The sequence below is a fragment of the Thamnophis sirtalis genome, unplaced genomic scaffold, assembly GCF_051295495.1.
Source record: "Thamnophis sirtalis isolate CommonGarterSnake01/CBP01778 unplaced genomic scaffold, rThaSir2_p1.2 scaffold_9, whole genome shotgun sequence".
NCBI classification, from domain to species: domain Eukaryota; kingdom Metazoa; phylum Chordata; class Lepidosauria; order Squamata; family Natricidae; genus Thamnophis; species Thamnophis sirtalis.
Genome location: NW_028261389.1, coordinates 32516528 through 32537110, shown reverse-complemented (window position 1 = coordinate 32537110; position 20583 = coordinate 32516528). Strand labels below are relative to the sequence as shown.

Here is a 20583-nt window from a genome sequence, read left to right as displayed (position 1 = left end):
AGAAAACAAAGCTGGAAAGGTGGGGGCAAGACACACGACCAAAGTTTTAGGGGAGTTTTTAGAGAGACCCCTTCAAAATCTCACTCTCTTCCGCTCTTTTGCTTATGGGGGGGAGAAACATGGATTGCCCAGAATAGTAAAAAGACCCTCTACAAAGGTCCTTTTGATCCAGAAAGCAGGAGAAGGTGCGAAAGGAGGAGAGAAAGAATTTGGGCTTCTTTTCTTTTTTCTTTTCTTTTTGGTCAAAGCTGAAGTTGTTGACCCTTTCCCTCCCAAAGTGGAGAGAACCAACATCCGGAACTGCGTCTTCTCCAGAGCTCTGGTCTTGGTGACAATCAAGAGTCAACCAACACCCTTCAAGTGGCTTGTTTGAGATAGAAGTGCATGCAGGGAAACACCCACATACACATGCACCCAAGACTTCTTTGTATGATCGCAACCAACAAAAACCTTCACTCCACCCCCCAAAACTCGAAGCAAAGGCTGCATTGGCACAAGATGTTTCACTGGTTTAAGGGAAAAGATGGTGAGCCCGTTTGGTGAATTTAGAACCCAGGTTCTTCTCTTCTGCTTTTGGGCTTCCTTCTGCTTCTCCCTCCCTCTTTTTTCAGATGCTTAGCCTGGGGAGGGTGCGAACCGACCAACCTCTTTCCAGCGACGAATTAGGAGACCCTGGAAAATACTCTCTAAATCACCAGCCGGCAAAGCATGTTGGGGGTGAATGCAGCTCAGGTGTTCCCAGACATGGCCCAACCTTCTTGGTGTTCAGCTTGTCAAGGGAAGCAGCTCTTTCTTTTGGGTAAAGTTGCGCCTGGTTTTGGGGATTTTGGGGGTTTTGGAGGAAAGAACAGGAAGTGGGGATTCGTCTATTGCACAAGCCCACAGGCACGCACTGCTCTCTGCGCGCTGCTCTCTGCATGGATCCCCCCTATTTTAAATGAAGTGCTGTCAAAAAGAAGGGAGCTCAGAACACGCCATGTGGGCTTGTACAAGAACCAAATCCTCGCATACTGTTCCTTCTTCGGCTCTTGGACAAGCCCACGTGGCATGCGCTGCGCTCCCTTCTTTTTGATACCCACCTCATTTCCAATGGGGTGAGGGATCCATGCAGAGGGAGTCCCTCTGCATGGATCCCCCCCCATTTTAAGTGAAGCAGCTGTCAAAAAGACGAGAGTGCAGTGCACGCCATGGGGGCTTGTCCAAGAGCCGAATCCTCACCTCCTGTTCGGCTCTTGGACAAGTCCAGAAAGTGGGTGGGTGGGGCGACTGGGCAGGCAGGCGGGGGGGGGGGCAGGCCAGGGGATGGAGTGTTCCAGTACGGGGCCTCCGGAAGATCAGGTACAGAAAGGCATGCTAAATTTCACCATCTGGTATGCCTGTACTGGTGCGTACCCACTGAAACTCAACCCTGGATGTCACCCATGAAAATCACCTCAGATCTTTCAATCATATCAGAAAAAATCTGGTTCATAAATCTAGAAAACACAGCATTATGGTGTGTACAAACTACCCAGTGTTGAATGCAGTTAAAATTTCATGGCCCTCTTTGATTCTGATGAGATTGTATACATTTCAAAGAGTCAACCTGGTAAAAATGCAGGCACTTTACAATCTATCCAGTGTCTGATATGAGAAGGTAGTGGTCCCTTACGGTAATGAAATTAAAGGTCTTATAGTTGTGGATGGTTCTCTTTGTGACCTCACCTTTTGGGTTTGAGAAATCTGGGTCTTGCTTCTTAGGAACAAAGGTTGACAATGAAGCCAGTGACTTTGAAGGTCTGATAAAGCCTTTTGCTGGATTACTGTAACGCGCTCTACATGGGGCTGCCCTTGAAGAGTGTTCGAAGACTTCAGCTAGTCCAGAACGCAGCCGCGCGAGCGATCATGGGTGCACCCAGGTACCCCCACGTTACACCTATCCTCTGCGAGCTGCACTGGCTACCTATTGGTCTCCGGACTCGCTTCAAGGTGCTAGTCGTTACTTATAAAGCCCTACAAGGCATCGGACCTGGGTACCTGAGAGACCGCCTCCTGCCAATTACCTCCCATAGACCGATCAGATCGCACAGACTAGGCCTCCTCCGGATCCCATCTGCCAGCCAATGTCGGCTGGTGACTCCCCGGGGGAGAGCCTTCTCTGTTGCAGCTCCAGCCCTCTGGAACGGGATCTCCCCATGGAGATCCGGACCCTTACTACTCTCCCGGCCTTCCGCAAAGCCATGAAGACTTGGCTGCTCCGGCAGGCTGGGGGGCTGTTGAAATAGCCAGCCCCACGGGAACTATGAATGTTGTGTATTTTAAATTGTTGTTTGTCTATTTGTCTATTTATCCCCTTCCTTTGTTTATTGTAAGCTGCCCGGAGTCCTTCGGGAGTGGGCGGCATACAAGACCAATAAATTCAATTCAATTCAGAGTCCAAATACTACTTTAAAATTGATTGCTCCTTAGCCAACATGGGATACTGTCTCTTAGTTGGGAATTTAGCCCCTCCCGCCCCGGACCAAATCAGTAGCACAATTTCAGCTTTTAGGTGGGGGAAGGGCTGCTGTTTCCTCTTGCCTGAATACATCTGTGAAATTTGTGTACTTAGCCAGTAACTTTGCTTCTCCCCCTCTGGGGCTTTCCTCTGCTTGACACAAAGGTGCTGTTGGCTGAATATGGTGAAATTGGCAAGCTGGGGTGATAAAAGACAAAGAGCCTATTTCCCAATTTATTGTGGGGTTGTGAAGCTTCAGCCACTCTGATCTTAAGATGTGGAGGTGGTCCATGACATAAAGGGATAACAGTTCTGTATGTTGAACTAATGCCATCTGCAGCGGGATTATGTTTTCCATAGTTGGAATCACTTTTAAGACTTGGCCATCTAGTATTTCTACTAGCATTGAAGTAACCAGATTAACTGTGGGGATCTACAGGGTTTTGATTATTGTGAAGTCTATAAAATTGGCTGTTGTTCCAGAATCCACTAATGCTATGAGCCCTTCTTCCTCCCCATGCAATAACTCCCCCAGACACTCCCCAGATACCTCCCCAGGTGTCAGCTCGGAGGAAGATGAACCCGTTCCAGGCACATCTGGAGGGGAGTTGGTTAATGGCTCCAAGCAGCCATCTGACATGGATTTGGCTCAAGCATAGCTGCAGCAGGACAGCCCTGAGGTTTCAGGCAGAGAAAGCATGCAGCTGTAGCCAGTCAGTGATGAGGAAGAGGAACTGCCTTCTTCAAGAACATGTAGGGCAGAGAAAAAGGCAGGAGCAGAGAAGAACAGCCAGATTACTCATGAGGAGAAAACCTCGCCTTTCTTGATAGGCTTCACCAGAAGCTGCCTATTTAGCCCAGCAGACAGATCGAAGTGATACTAGAAAGGTGTGCGTTTCCTAGCTGTGTGTTTTCTGGTCGTTGTGATTCTTACCTTGCTTTGGATTGACACTATACCTTGACTTGGATTATGCCTTGTGAACTCTGAACTTTTCTTGTCTAATGAACCCTCTTGCATTGTGGATTTAATTTTGCCTGGTGGGTTTATTTTGATTGGGAAACTTTCAAGTGCCTTGTGGACTGATTGGCCATTGCTCTGTGGACTACCATTGGTCTGCTTGTGAATGGACTTAATTGGGACAATTCTGGGTTTTTGGTGAAGGGAGTTGCAGGGGAATATTAATAAACCCATTAAATCACATGTGTGTATGTAAGAGAGGGGGGAAGCACAGCCCATGGGGCAAGGTCAAAATAACAAATTTACAACAACATACCTTGATTTAGATAGCGTTGAGCCCTCTTTAGTGATTGAATAATCTCTCCTAAAAGCTGTTGCAAGAATGCCTATTGTTGTTTCCCTGGGCTTAGATTGCGCTCAGTGCAGTGCTCTCCTTTGCTATCAGTGAGGGAAAGATTGAATAGTGAGTCTTTGAATTCTGCTGTCCTTGCTGTTCAAACTGGCTTTGAATCTCTTCCAAATGAGAGTGGATGATCACACAAGGTTGGTAGATTTTGCCCAGATTTTGAGGAACTCCTTGCCTTATGTATGAGCTCAGTGCCGATTTGAACATTCAGTCCTTGCCTAAGCTGAGCAATTAGAGCTGCCTCATTCCAGTCTAGTTTTTCACTGGTTAATTTGAATTCCATTATGTACAGTGGTGGGATTAAACTGGTGTAACAACCAGTTCACTTTGTGTGGGCCAAATGCACGCTAGTTGCACATTGCATTGAAAATCAGCACTAAATCTTACCTTTTCCTGCAGCCGCATTGAATAAAACAGGTGAGACGTGGCAATCCGCTCTGCCGCCACAGAGAGGGTGTCAGTTGCCATTCTGGCAGCTGTTATTGCTCTCTGGGAAAAGTTTGTGATTCTGAGAATATTATTGTCATGCACAAATAGCCAGGTATAAATAGTTCAAAATTACTGATTTATTGCTCAAGCCTATGATGTGGAGAAATCTCAGGATAACAGTTTTCACCTAGATAAAACTAGAAAATTTCAGTGGCCTTGAACTTCATCCTCTTGTGACCACACAGAGACTCAAAACTGAGTCCTCATTTGACTCTTCCCCCTGGCTCTGCCCATCTCCCTCAAACTTAGATTTAGTGCAAAGAAAATCAGAAGATAATTCTTTCCATTTCTTTTTATTCTTTTTGCACTTTTTTCCCCCTTTCCTTTTTTATATTAGTTCTTGTTAGTTTTTATCTTCTTTCCAAACTCTTCATAAAAATACAAAGAAACAAAGCTTCTGTACAAGTATTTATGAAATAACTGCTACAGGTGATCTTTCAAGAAGGCAAGGCTCTACTTGTTTGTGAGGGAATGAATCTGGGGAATGAGGGAATGAATCTGGGATTACTGTCTGTTGTTGGGAAAACAGCTGCAGCCCCATAGAGTAGTATTCCCACCCTGATCCCCTCGTGCATTCATTCAATTCACTCACTACTTTACTCACAAGCACCCATACCTGTTTTCCAGCTGCTTGTAATTGAGCCTCATTCTGGCATTTTCAAGGATGTGCTTATGTCCAGAGGCAGCCACATGCCACTCACATCCTTAGCTTACAAATGAAAAAATTAAGTCAGAGAAGAGGTGTGGGAAAATGAAGTAAGAAAACAACAAATCCTTGGCAAAGCTGAAGTGATGCCTAGAGATTGGCAGCTATTCTAGGCAAGCAAGTCAACTGTCACGGCCACAAACTACAATGAGCAGCATATCCTGATGGGATTACTACTTAGAATTTGGAGTTGTGCTGGGATTTTGACAGCAAGGGGCCAATCCACTGAGTCAGACCTCAACCAACTAGTGTAAAATATTTCGGAAGGAAACAAAGATCATGTAGCACTTTACAGACTTCAGGTCTTTTGTTAGGACTAAGTGTTAAAGGACTGAGGATTAAAGATATATTTACATGGCAACATTACTCTACACAATCTAGAAGGGTAAAAAGCAAGGTTAGTGAAATATGTGCTATAAGCATTGTCTACAGATCTGCTACACTATAGTGTGTCCAGTCCTTGAAAAGCAAAGATCCTTCACACTTTCAGATCAATTTTATGCAAATAAACTAATTTTGCTAAAATAGTCTGTCTTCGGTTGCTATGGCAATATGTCTTTTCTTCACTGCTGCAGAGGCTTTCTATGGTTTTTCTCATGTCACTATTCCTTATATTTTCTTTCTTTCCTTTTCTTGCTCTTCCTATTATGACTAGTTCCCTAAGGTTTATTTTTGATATAGTAGAATTTTCTACTCATATACAGTAGGTGAGATTTATGATTGACAGAAAGAGGCAAAATCAGCATGAGGTATATATATGGTTTTTATAACATTTCAGTTTCACTGTGTGTATCACTAAGCTGCAACGAATCATCCAGTAAGACTAACTACTTAAGGGATAGGATTTTGATTTTACAGATTTGAAACTAAAATACTGCAGTAAGGCCTGTACTTCCTTAACATTGGCACTGACCATTTTGATATTATCCCATCATCTCAGCCTGATGTAGAAGAATTAACAGTTGCTGTTTAATTTTAATATTCTCTCTATTGATTTAGATCAGGTGGTTTGTTCTTAATCCTTGTGTTACATTCACGAATAATGTGACTATATGAACTAGTGAAAAACTGTGATTGCCCCCAGATACCACTTCTGAAATAAAACTTATTGCTGGAATGATGCAATGTAGGGTAGGAGAAGGAAAGAAGATTAGTCTACCGTCAATATGCATGGTAATTAAGTATTATCTAAGTGTATGATAAGAGTCTTAGGGTTACTTTTTGCTTTTGATTCTTTGGAGAAACCTCTTTTTTTCCTGATGCAGTACAAGATTTAAGAAAAACATTGCTGCAGTTTTGCAAGGAAAAACGAGAGGGTTTTTTTCCCCAAAAGAGTTTGCTTGCATCTGAGGCAAGTTGATTGTGAAAAGCAGGGGACCTTGAAGCACTTTATTCTTCTAAATTATCATACAGAACAAAAAGTAGCACTGTGTGGCACAAATGCTCCAATTTGTAGATCAGGCAAAATCACATATATCATGGATTATATGTGACAACCCCCTCCCAAGACTGCACCATCTAGACTCAGTTAAACTGCATGGTTTCAGCTATTCTGAAAGAAATCAAACCCAACATGTACAGTAGTTTGTTAAGCTTGTGATAAGGTTAACTTACAGCAAAAAAACTTACACACAAAAAATAAAACAAATAAAAGTGGAATTCAAAAGTCCAGTTTGACCCCTTTAGTAATATAACCCTGAATCCCTGGGAATCTGGAAAATATTTCAGCTACACAAAGCAGACTATAATCTTATTAGTAATAAATTTGCTTACCATATTTATGTATCATCAAATCACGTTAAGTCACTGCCACTTACAGTACAAATGCAATTAAAAATATAACATGAAATGCAAATGTGAAATCAAAATAGCAAGCAAAATATTCATAGATTACTGCAATAATTATTATCTTGACCATAGTGTCAAATCTAATGTAAATGGCAGAAAATAATAATTTTAGTCTTTCTAAATGAGTTCTTTGGAAAGATGCCAGGATAGTGACCAGCCAAGCCTTTGGGAAAGATTACCAAAGCAGGGAAAACCATTGTCCCTGACCCCCCCCCCCCATCTTTCATTCCTCATAAATATTGAGCATGATGCATATTCCTACCTAGGATTAAAACATAGCATCAACTGGTTTCTCCTCAAAAAACATTCCTGAAGAAATCTGGGAACCAAGCCATATAAGGTTTTGTAGATTAAAACCATCACACACTAAAATTGCACTTAAAAACACCAGAAAACCTTGTGATGCCTACAGTACAACTTCAAGCAGTTCTTACCACCAGTATATGGGCTGATGCATTTTGCACCAACACAAGTTTTGAACAATTTTCAAACACAGACCCATGTAAACCACAAAATAGAAAAAATGATTATAACATTAGTTATGTATTAATCTCAGTTTGCATTTCAGATAGGTGATGTTCTCTCTCAGAAAGTTTAACTTTATGGCAAATTTAGAGTGAAAAAATTATATTTAATTAACAGAATTTTGAAAATAATATTCCAAATAGCATAAATTTCATAGGGGCTTGATACTTGAAGGACCATCTGTCTCTCATAATATCTACCTGGCTCACCCAATCTATGGTTGTGCGGAAAATAGGAGGAGAAGGAAGGAGTATTAAGTATGTTCACCATCTTGAGTTATCTTTTAAAAAAATGATAAAGGTTGGGTAAAAATAAATAAATAAATATTTGTAGAGATGACAGTAGCATATTTATTTTTGTCTTCATCAAATAAACCAACTTTTATTTGTAGAAATCACTTCTGTAAATATTACACAAGATCTTTTTTAAAATTCTTTATTTGGAATATGAACAAAATAATAAGAATAATTGTAGTCCTTCATTTTTATCATTGCGTGTACTGTTTTAGAAACAGAAAATAAAAGCATCCTGAATGCAAAGAAGACCATTGTTTGTGACATAGTTGTGTTCACAATGAATTAAAGAAAGCCAAGGAAATTTTTTGCCACCATTCTTAAAGGAAAAAGTTTTAATAAAAAAAGACAATTGGGTGAGGCCACAGCTCTTTGGTATACAAATCTATGAGTGTTGTTGGAATAGGGCAGAAACGTTTTCCATATTGATTTCATCTAATACAAATCTTTCATGAACTCTGTAGGTAGTATAATAATACAGCAGCTTCTGTAGCCGGAGAATAAAACTAACCAGGAAAAAAAAAAGAGGAGCATATTTTCTGTCAGTGTAGGGAGTTATTTTACAAGACAATCTTCAGGTACATGTCTTTTGTACCAAAGACAAGAAGTGAAGCTCTTGGAAGAAATAGATATCTGGGATATAATCCATTCCTTCCCTTTAGCAGTGTTCCTGGCCAGGTGATCTGTCTGGATTGGACAATAGTTAACACATCCCCCAGCTACTGAATTCTCAAGCTTTTTTTAGTGGCTGGATAATTGACACTTTTGAATGAGTTTACTACCTCTGTTGATTCCCCCTTCTGCTAAACAGTTTTGAATTCTACAACCCAGTGGATCCTGCAGCCTCTTCAAGGCTGCTAGAAATTATTTGTTCAGACATTCAGTGAGTGTTTCATTGGCCCAGTGATGGCATAGTTTAAAATATGGGAGGAAAATCTTCTAGTGATTCTTGAGCAGCTGTGGTGTACAGCTGCCTATAATAAATGGCCACCAGGTTGGAAAGACTATCTTCTCCCTTGCATTTAAACACAACACAAAACAGCTCTGGCAACATCTCCCCCCCCACCCCCCATTACAGTAGGTCTCAATGAGTTTGTCTTCATTTCTGCTCTAATTTATGACAGCAACATCCTTACTGTTTTTAAATTAGTATTTTTTTCATTTATTCCAACACTCTCCAAGAACAACTTCAAGGTCTGTTAGGTTTTCTCACTCTTTACCTATGGTGACTATTCTTTGATGTATACCCCTGTGAATTATTTATTTATTTTTCCTCCTTGAAGCTGGCTACAAAGTTGTGGGGAGGCAAACTGGATTTAAGATGAGGCATTGCTTCATTTAAGACCCACTATTTTAGGTTGACATGCATTTGATGCCATAGTGTAAATTATCATCAAGGTTGAATACAAATATTACATCTTCATTGTAGTGTTTAATGATCACCTGTATTATTTAGGTTTGGTTGCAGTGATTGACACTTGCACCAGATTTGCTTGCAGCAGTTCTAGGGGGGGAAAAGGCATTTTCTTTCTTCCCTATTTTTCTGACATGGACCTAGAGAGAAGCAGAAAATGAGCAGCACTAAAATTTGAGAGGAGATGTAGCATTCATTCAGGAAAGAGGGATGATTTAGTCAGTATCTCTTAAAAATTTGGAACACAGGAATTATTATGCATATTATGTAAGTTTTTTTCTGCTGTGTAATTTCATGTGTGATTCATATATGGTGTAGATTTAATATAACTTAGTGTGAGTGGGTATTTCCATGTAATTGTTATGAATGGTATCTAAACAAAGGAAATACTGTCCGCAATCCAGTGTTGATCAGACCATAATTCCCAGTATCCACTACTTGCCTTGCTAAAAGCAACTAAAGAGAAGTATTTTAAGAAGGCAATCTTGACCCTATCAATTGTAATGGCTAAAGAAATATGTAAAGAAACTTTAATGAAGTGGAGAAAAAAAATTCTTCTGATAGGTATAAAGAATATATACCAACATACTTTTTGTATAAAAATGCCTATCTTAGTCTTCAAAGGCATGTAAGTAATAGTATTTTTATAGGAATAATTTAATTTAAAATATGTATATACTTGGAAAGTATGAATTAATTTTAAACATATGGAACAAAGTAGATTATTTCCATAAATAAAGAACCTTGAAATAATGAGATAATGTTGCAGCAGTACATGGCAGAATAACTTACATTTTTCCTCCATGGCAACAGAACAATTCAGTAGCTAGGAATGGAGTATAAACAGCCATAAAATAGTGCAAAACTAATTTTTTTGTACTGCTTCCATTAAAAATTAGCAAATTACAATATTTCTCAAATTGGGCATTCTACTTTCCTTCAACAGGAGTAGTATGTATCAGAAATACCCAGTTCTTTCTTTCAATTTATTATTGCCTAAATATTATTGGAATTACAGGTAGTCTTTGACTTACACCCATTCATTTAGCAACTAAAGTTACAACAGGACTGGAAAAAACGTGATTTAAGACCATTTTTCACCCTATCATTGCAGCATCCCTGTGGTCACATGATCAAAATTTGGACACTTGGCAACTGGCATGTATTTATGACAGATGTAAAGTCCTGGGGTCATAAATGTACACCTGTCATAAATATATGCCAGTTGCCAAGTGCCCTTTTGTGACCTTTTGACAAGCAAAGTTAATGGGGAAGCCAGATTCACTTAACAATTGTGTTACTAACTTAACAACTACAGTGATTCACTCAGGTGTGGCAAGAAAGTTCATAAAATTGGGCAAAATTCAGTTAACAACTATTTTGCTTAATAGCAGAAATGTTGGCCGTTATTGTGTTGAGTGTTATCTGTACCAACAACTGCTCGGCAGAAAATTCTAGAAACTGCAGTCCCAGCACATCTGGAGGACCGCAGGTTGTGGAAGTGTGAGGAATGAGATTTTTTAAAAAAATTCAAATAGAGCCAGTTTTAGCATGAATGCCACAACCAACATAGGCAACAAGAGAATAAGAGCTTATGGATCTGCAGATACTTCTGCTACCCTGTAGTGTGTTTACTGTTAATGTAAATCAGAAGCCAAACAATATTTCAGTGTAACTAATACATGGCAATGTGCTCTAAAATAGTTTTACATATATATTACTTGACCCCCTTACAGATAGTCCTTTCTCTTACAACCACAACTAAGCATTTCTGTTGTTAAGTGAGACATTTGTTAAGTGAGTTTTGCCTCATTTTATGACTTTTCTTGCCACAGCGGTTAAGTGAATCAGTGGGGTTGTAAAGTTAGTAACATGCTTGTTAAATGAATCTGGCTTCCCCATTGACTTTACTTGTCAAAAGGTCACAAAAGGTGATCACGTGTCCCTGGGGCACTGCAAAGGTCATAAATATGAACCAGTTGCCAAGCATCTTATTGATCATGGGGATGCTGCAAAGGTCGTAACTATGAAAAACATTCATAAGTCACACTATGAACAGTTACTAAATGGCACACTTGCCATAGGTTCGCCATCCCCACACTAGAGGAATGCATAAATAATCTAGAGCAGTGGTTCTCAACCAGGGGTGAAATTCAGCAGGTTCTGACAAGTTCTGGAGAACTGGTAGCAGATATTTTGAGTAGTTCGGAGAACCAGCAAATACCACCTCTGGCTGGCCCCAGAGTGGGGTGGGAATGGAGCTTTTGCAATATTCTTCCCCCAGGAGTGGGGAGGGAATGGAGATTTTACAGTATCCTTCCACTGCTGCACCCACCAAGCCACGCCCAAAGAACCGGTAGTTAAAAAAAATTGAATTTCACCACTGTTCTCAACCTCTGGTCCATAGACCTCTGGGAATCTGCAATATCGTCACACGGGGTCTCTCAAGGCTGAAGAAATGTTATGAGTTAAATCTTGAGTTACACCTTGGTGGTCTGTGGTTACAAAAGGTATTTAAAGGGGGTATATTGCTATATGTTCCAACAACAATCTCCCTTTTGTTTACTCTAGTTCAGACATAAATTAAATACTGCTTGCTTATGAAAGCTAGATTTGTACATTCTGCTGTTTAAAGCTGAAGTGTTTATTTGTCCTCATTACCAAAATATGTAACATTGTCAGGACAAAGTAAAGAATCATTTAAGAAAGAAGAATTTAGAAGCAATCAGAGGAAAAGAGGAAGTTCAGCAGAGCACTGAGAAGAGGACACACTGCTGGTGGTGTGAACTTGGAGGACTTTAAAAGGGATTAGAAAATTCATGAAGGAAAAGACTATTAATCATTGCAAGTTATAATAGCTATATATCCTAGGATCATAGATAGTATGCCATTCAATATTAGTAGCTGGTAAACACAAGAGGCGAGCACTGTCCACTAGAGTTAGACATGACTGGACAAGGAAAACCTTTATTTTTACCTTTTTAAACACAATCACAAGTAACTACTGTATTTTTATAATTGTATTAGGTGTTGCCCTCTTTCATACCCAAGAGGTACCTCAGATCTATAAGTTAGTAGCAAATTCTATTGCTTATTGTTAAAAGGAATTCTGACGTTAGATGGTAAGGTTTTGTTTTCCAATCATACACTACATGATTTCACTACAAATTGGAAAGTGAAATGTATCATTTCGACTTGGTCCTACTTACAATCTAATTGTTACAATTGGAATAGAAAATAATATAATTTCTACTAATGGAAAATTGGAGTGGATGTTTCATCAAATCAATGTTTTTTTTCTTTATTATTAACATACCTATATAATATACATTACCAAGTACATTTTTCTAATACATAGATTAAATTTTTAGGAGAATCTGCAATATTAGAGCCAGTTTGGTGTAGTGGTTAAGAAATCAGGCTAGAAAACTGAGGTGATGAGTTCTATTCCTGATTTGTATGAAACCAGCTGAGTGAGTTTTAGCCAGTCACTCTTTCAGGAAAGTGACAGTGGTAAACCATTTCTGAAAAACCTTGCCAAAAAAACTTCCCTTTCCCATATTCCTATCATCTTTATTTTCATGTGTATTTTATATTATGATAATTTTAATTAGGTTTTTTAAAAAAAACTGCAGAGGCTTGCTCAAGACTGACTCAAAGAGATATACATGCACTGTGAATATTTTAAATGTATGTCTTTAAAAAAGCCTTTGTTTTGGTGCTTTCATATTGTAAAGCTGAAATTCAGAGTAAATATATTCAGAATCATATATATGTTTTTAGTTTTTGCTTAAGAAAGCATTGTTAACATACAAATCAAAACAGTGAGAAGGATTGGAGCATTAAAATGCTCTTTCAGTGTGCTGAAAGCATTAGTGCCTTCTGTCCTGGAAATATTGTTTTGTGACTGCTTTGAAGCTCTCCTGCATAATATCTAATAAAGTTGAAAATTGATTGCCCTAGAGCAGTGATGGTTAATGTTTTCATTGCTGCGTGCCAAAAGCATGCACATGCACCTATAATGCAATGCATGTGTAACCTCTCCCACGCACCCTGCCCCCATGCTTGCATGTATGATCTCCGGCGCTGCCCCGTGCATGTGTGCACGGCCCTCTGCGTGCGCCCTGCCCCTGCATGTGTGATCCGTGCATGCACGTGTGACACCCCATGACCCGCTGTGCATATACCCAGCCCAACACATGCATGCATGCCCCCCCCATGTGCCCCTTCGCACATCTGCGGCAAAGATTCAAAATCCAGCTGGCTGGCAGGAGGTGCGTGCGTATCCATGGTGAAGCTCAGCTGGGGTGATGGCTCACGTGCCCACAGAGGGGGCTCCGTGTGCCACTTGTGGCACATGTACCATAGGTTCGCCATCATGGCCCTAGAGCAAAGGGGTTCATTCTGTAATATGAATGCAATCTAGGGGTTTTTTTTCCTCAAAAATCACTAATTATTTCTAGTTTGTAAATTGGAAATGTGGAAAAAAAATCCAGCCTTTTGATGTTTTATATAAAACATATTTGAATTTGAAAAACAGGGAACTAATCCGAACGAGAGATCCTGAGTTCATTCTGAGAGCAAAATGCATTTTAAAATCCTTTTTCCTGGGGAGGTTTTAGTTGGGATCATTTCTTACTGCCTAAAATTCCATTTGATAGTTTATAATCTTCCCTGCCTAGTAGCTATAATATAGATAGCTAAAAAAAAGTACAGTTGGAAAGCTGTCCCTGTGAAGTGTTTTGGAATAAAGGGATTGTTTAGGAATGTAAAGGTGTTATTCAACAACTCTCTGGTTTTCTAATGTTTCCTTCAAGCTTCTGTCTTCCTAAATTGACGGTCTCAATGTGTATTTGAAAGAAATGGGTGTGTATGAGAGTGCGGCAGTCTCTCTTACTGTCTAAGAACAAGAAGAATGTGCTGAGCCCTCTGGCAGGGAGCCAGAATTCTCTGTGGAAGTATAAATCGACAGGGGTGGGGTAGGGGGGAGAGATTAATGTCCGCCATCGGCTGTCTTCATTAGTGGGTCCCTTGAGGAAGCCAGGACTACTGTGAGCTGTGAATGAGACCAGCTGGGGAGGGGAAGGATGGGTTCACTGTTTTTATCACCTCCTTTAGTGTCTCCTGAGGAGAAGAGAGAGAATGATAGCGCAGAAGGACACAAAATGAAGGCAGCTGAAGCTTTCTAGTAAAACACATGCTGCCTTCTCATTGGATGAAGAGGTATTTGGCTGTTAGTCTGCTTCTCCAATCAGCACCCAATGAGCTGTTTGGACTACTTGGCATGCTAATTGGGAGAAGAAGAGAGGAAATTGGCCCCGTGGCAGCATGATGCCCTGCCATGCCAAACAAGTGAGAGTAATTCCTCACAGCCCCTTCATTATATGGCTTTTCAGGGTAACCAGAAAGGAATAATTCTTCTCATACTGTTTTTCCTTTGCTTTTTTTCTGTGATCCCAATAATTTTACTTCCAGCCCATCTGAACTCTTTCATACTAAATCTTTGTCTTCCTTAACCCCCCCCTTTTTTTTTAATGCATATAAGTGCCTGATTTTGTATGCATGCAAGTTTGCTTTAGCCCAAGCTGCTCGGTATGGAAATGATTGCATTTTTGAGAGAGAATGCTCCCTCCCCCCCCCCTTTTGTCTAAATCTTGAAGAAACATATTTCTTGTACAGCCCTTGACAGATTGAATTGTGATGGAGCTGCTACCGGTACGATCCAGTTAAAGCTAGTTGCTCCTCCCCTCCCTTTTCCTCCTCCCCTCTTTCTACATGCAGTGGAAGGATGCAGATATGACAGCTCTCGATCTTGGAGTTCTTTATCCATAAATACAGGTATGACACTCACTGCCTGTCTGAACTCTGATTTCAGGGGATCACAGAGAGGGAAGTTTGTTGTTTCTTGCCCTTTTTTTTAGTCCATACATGTTTATGGTCGGCCCCAGTGGGATGAATTGAGTGTTTTAATGTAAATGCATTTTATAGCAATGGGACACAGAACTGTTTAAGATATAAACAAAAGCGTGATACACTGGGGCTTTGTATTGTCTGCTTCTGTCTGGTTCAAGGCTAAATACAGTCCATAAATAGACTGAATTGTACATTACAGAGAGACTACAGAATCTGGGCCGAATTCTGAATATTTCTTTCATAATTGCCTGGCACTATTTGTAACTAGGCACTTGAAACAGGTGCTGTTGCTTCCTTGGCTGAAATGACTATCTAGACAGCCAGGAAAATTGAAACTCTTGCTTTAAACATCCGCCTTTTCTCTGTGAAATGAGGCCTAAGTGATTCCTGTCCAGACAACTGATCAGACATTCCTCCCATTCCTGTTCTTTTTCATTCCTGTTTCTCTGTATGTAATTGGAGTCAAAATGAGCATTGGATGCTTAAACAAGATCCAGTTATTTGTCTTCTTTTCCTCTTAGACATGGTTGGAGATTTATGTTTAGAATGGAAGAGTGGTTCCGAAATTTTGCTAGAATTTATGTGGGTAAACAAGACCTTTGTTGTCTTCTTATGTGTCTTCCAAAAGAGATAAGATAGTTCATTTATTTCATAGGGTTTTATATCACTAACATTGTTGCTTTTATAAGTATCCTATATTTCTAAAATGACTTAAAACCTTGCTATCTCTTGTAGTGTACATTGAAACTGAAATTTCTTCAATACCTCATGCCAAGTAGATGAATATACAGATATTATGTTTTAATAATAATAATAATAATAATAATAATAATAATGGTTAGTCAGACATTGATAGTGTAATGTTGTAGGAATAGTTCTTGCTGTTTTATACTTGTAAGCACTATGGCCTTTAAACAATGCATTTACATTACTTACTAAGACACATGTAATATTTATGCATTATTACAGTAACAATATTCAATGTTTCTACAATCCTGTTTGCTTCACATATATTTATAAATTATACAAGATGCTTATAAGGTGGGTGAATATTAATGTCTGCATAGATGGTTCTGGTTGAAATACAGCAATCAAAACAGTTCATAGCCACTAGTTTTAGTTTTATATATTTTTATTGTAACTACTAACATTGCTTCCAGAAAGCAGTTTCTTAATTCTGCCCATGTCACAAGTTAAAGAATATGTTTTGTTACATTAAATAGCCATTGGACAAGTGCTATAGAACTTGAAAAAAATTGAATTATCCCACAAAAAGAAAAAAAGACAGGGAAATCATAGTGTCCAATCCTTTTATAAAAATGAAAGTAATGCTCTATTGTTGTGACAAAGCTCCACCCTTTGTAAGATGTCATGACACGGAAGAGCTTTAGTCATGATGGCACACTATTGAGCTTGATTTATACTAAACATCCATTATGGTTGCCTATGCACATAGTAATGGTATACATCCATTGCATCTATATGGTGAACAATCTTAATAACAGAGCTAGTGAAACAAGAAGTATAATTTTTAAAAGGAAAGGAAAAAACAGCTCTGAAAGGTTTACATCCTGGGTTAGTGCTGTTAGAATTTAGTTATTCTGCACACCGACATAAAATTTTGAAGACTCATTGGGAAATTCTTTATACAAGTCTTCAAAATTGTATATAGGCATGTATGATTTAGCTGCTTTTTAAAGAAATAAATTCTGCTGAGATGTGTGGAACTCCAAAGTAATGCATAGTTGTAACCTCATGGCAACAGCAATGTTCAATAGACTACATTACAGGATTTTAGTCATTATAAGATTGCTGGGAAGAATTGTACCATGATGTTAGACAGTTAGAACAATTAATCAGTGGAACGGCTTGCATCCAGAAATTGTGAATGCCCCAACACTTGAAGTCTTTAAGAAGATGTTGGATAGCCATTTGTCTGAAACGGTATAGGGTTTCCTGCCTAGGCAGGGGGTTGGACTAGAAGACCTCCAAGGTCCCTTCCAACTCTGCTATTGTATTATAGAATGGAATAGAATGCAATGGAATTAGGAATACAAATGTATTATGTTGGTAATTCTGGATTGGAAAGGAAAAGCTATTGTTTGAGGATTACAAGTAGCCATTACCCTTATATTCAAACTTTCAAATTCATTTTATATTTCAAAAAAGTAAGTTCTTTTGCAAGGGCTTGGAGGTTAAAGTTTCCTGGGGACCAACCCTTAAAGGCTATAAGTTTCACTGAATACCTTTTCTTCATTTCTAGTTTCAATGCATTCCTGTGCTTCTGTATTTAGAAGTAAATCACATTGAATCATATGAGCCTTATTTCAGGTAAGTATGATTATTGCAGTTTATCCATTTAACTCAGTGGGAAATATTTCTAAATAAACATATATGAACTGCATGTGATTAATAGATAACACTTGGAAATACAACAACTGAGGATGTAAAATCTAGAAATTAGAAAGACTGAAAGAAAAAATTCTATTTTGCTTTTTTTATAGTCATTAGCTCCATTTTTTGCTGTTCTCCCAAGTGAGCATGGAATAAACCCTCTCCCTAACTTCTGGACTGTTGTCAATAACAAACATTTTTGCTGTGCCTTATTTGCCTATTACTATTTTTTTTACATTCTAGATATATTCTTGCTGTCTTTTTCATTTTTACTTCACCTCCTTAATCACAAACATTCTCTAAATATTAAATACTTCCATTCCTCCTATTTCTCTTCACTCTGTTCATTGTAATTTCAGATACCCATGTGCAAAGTAAAGGAAAGAAACAGAAATATTATCATTTTAAAGCAAATTATACATGAGAGAGAATTACAGGCAGGCCAATCATCAGCTTGGTAATAGGAGAAAGAGGGAGACTCCATTTCTGAAAATATGCAGTATGTGTCTGTCAATTTTGAGTGATCTGTTTATAGTGCTAAACATCATACTTACTTTCCTGACAACAGTGGATCAGAATATTTCCAGCAGCTTTCACTGTTTTTACAGTTTTAGAAACCAGGTGCGGACAGATGTCATAGTAACTTTCAAGATGGCAACTTTCTCCCTCTATCTCTCTGCTAGCTCTGTTGCATTTAAGCCAACAGCATGGTATGAAATCTTTGTACTATAGAAAAGAGGAAACTGCTGTGAAAGAATAACTTAATTGTTTATGGTTTTTCCTCATTTTTAGTTTAAGTAACACAATAGTGACCCAAACCCAAATCTAGGGATAGAAGTGAATGCACATTTCAGCAGATGTAAGACTATTGTCTTAATCTTCAGTGACCGCTTTTATGAATCAACTATTTTGTCTACTCTTAGAATATATATCCTACTGCTTTGATCCTGTTCCTTGCTCTCTTAGAACCGTTATCTGAATTTGTTGGTTTGCGTTAAAGATTTATGGAAATACGATTCAAAATTACATTGGATTTCAGATGTTATGCAGGCATGGTTTCCTTGGTTGCAGTAGTTGTTGGTTTACCAATTGTTTTCATTTCTGAAGAAAGTGGACTATATGTTTTTTAAATCTTAAATTGTTCTTTAGCTCTTCATCAGAGTTTTGACCGAACAAATAAATTTAAAAAATGGAAAAAAACCAAGTATAACTAAAAAAACAAACTTGGGAGTATGAACATAACTTTGCTCCTTGTCACATATACAGATTGTTGAAGAGGATAGCTTTTTACTGGAAGAATGGATACTTAAAAAACTCACCTGAGTTCCTGGATTAGAAGCAAAGTACTCTGGACATTTAATTCCTGAAGAAAGTAAAATTCAATTATTGCTGTGTACCTGCTTCACATTTTATTCAAAAAATGTGATTTGGAGCATGCAGGGGCACAAATGATGTACTGCTCTGAAATTTTAAAATAACCATGTTTTTTTCTGTACTCGCATGGCAGTTTCAGAAGACAGCCATGGAATCTCAGTAAAAGACATGGCTGCTTTAAAGAGCATTGCATTCCTATGTATACCAGAACACCTTTTAAGAATTTAATTTAAAGTGCTGCCCAATCCTATTTCTAGATGTCCAAAATTGAGTTGTACTGCAGGATTGAAAATATAAATATAAAGAGAAAAAGAAACAGCCTCCAAATTTTATTCTTCTGTTGTATTTCTAAGTTTTATTGTTATCAGGCATACTTTGCTTAATATGAGCATTTTGTTTGAAAGAAAGCTTTGTCTTTTTCCTTTTAACACCTGATAAAAGCTACAACATTATTAAAATCTTCCATATTGAGGCAGCCAAACAGTAGCTACACATTCTTTAAGAATGCAGCAAAAATAGTGGCTTGGTGCATCCACCTTCATTGTTATTATGTTTCTGTTCCACTGCTTTTACACTGGAGCCTAGGGATCATGTTGATGACTTGTTTTATTACGATGACCTTTTAAGTGAAAATATGAGTACCACATTGGAGCATGTCCCAAAGTTGTGCTTCCTAGTAGACTGTTTGGTCATTGTGCTGCCTTCTCAGCCCATCAATTGCTGCTGTAAATTGTACTGGCCTTAGACTTTTAGGGCATCAGAATCAGTTAGAGGTGATACATTATATACATTCATATCTAGGTCCAAACTTTACATACGTATCTCTAACCAGTTTCAGAGATAAATTGGTTTTATGACTTTACAGGTCTATCTGGTAATATCTGAAATTGCGTTACATTTACATTACATTACATCTTCCATAAACAAGAATCTACTTCTAAGGATTTTCAATAAACTAAAAGCTGCAAAACAAACCATAAAATCCCAAAGCAAAATGAACTACTAATAAACACAGTTGCTAATTAACCTCGGTAGTAGTGACAAGTCTCAAGTGCCTATTAAAAAAAAACTCTTACACCTTTTCAAAAAGATACCAGGGAATTGCTTTGGCTCTTCTGATTGCTGACTGTTCCATAAAGTGGAAGTTACTATAGACAAAGATTGTTTCAGACATCTACTGATTCAAATCGTGTATTTGGTGGTGATGATGATCTATGAACGTCCTTCCCAGAAGTTTCATGTTGCAAAATAATGATAGGATTGAATCAAATAGAACCGCGATGCCGAACCATGCTGGAAGTGGCACACAGAGCCATCTCTCCGGGCATGCCAGCCGTCACTCATTGCTCTTCCGGGTTCTAGTGCGCACATGCATGGGAGCACTGGAAACCAGAAGAGCAGCTCCCCGGCACGCATGCATGCACTGGAAAGCTGAGCTTCCAGTTTCTGGCAAGTGCATACGCACCGGCCAGCTGGTCTTTATTCATGCACACATCAGAAACCGAAGCTCAGATGCATGCACCAGGGAACTGCTCTTCCGGTTTCCGGCGCTACCACATGCCCACGCCAGGGTGCTGCTCTTCCGGTTTCTGGTGCTATCGCGCCCCTGCATGCTCCTGTTTCGGCACTTGGTGCCAAAAAGTTTCGCCAACACTGATATAGAAGCTGTGGTGAGGCAGAGGTTAGAGTGAGGTATTGCAGGCTGATTCAGCTCACTGCCAAGAGTTTGATCCTTACTGGCTCAGCCTTCCATCCTTCCAAGGTTGGTAAAATGAGGACCCAAGTTG

The 20583-nt window shown here is 39.0% G+C and overlaps 1 protein-coding gene across 2 annotated transcripts in view; it reads left to right on the top strand.

Moving 5' to 3' along the window:
* The window catches only part of TCF20 (transcription factor 20), a 165031-nt gene that overhangs the window by 50653 nt on the left and 93795 nt on the right, over positions 1-20583 (top strand). The window contains exon 3 of one of the 2 annotated variants that reach the window (XM_087723247.1): positions 17292-17359. The exons of the other annotated variant lie outside the window; for it this stretch is intronic. The gene's annotated coding sequence lies outside the window, so the exon portion shown is untranslated. The remainder of the gene's footprint in view (positions 1-17291; positions 17360-20583) is intronic. 2 annotated transcript variants of the gene reach the window in all.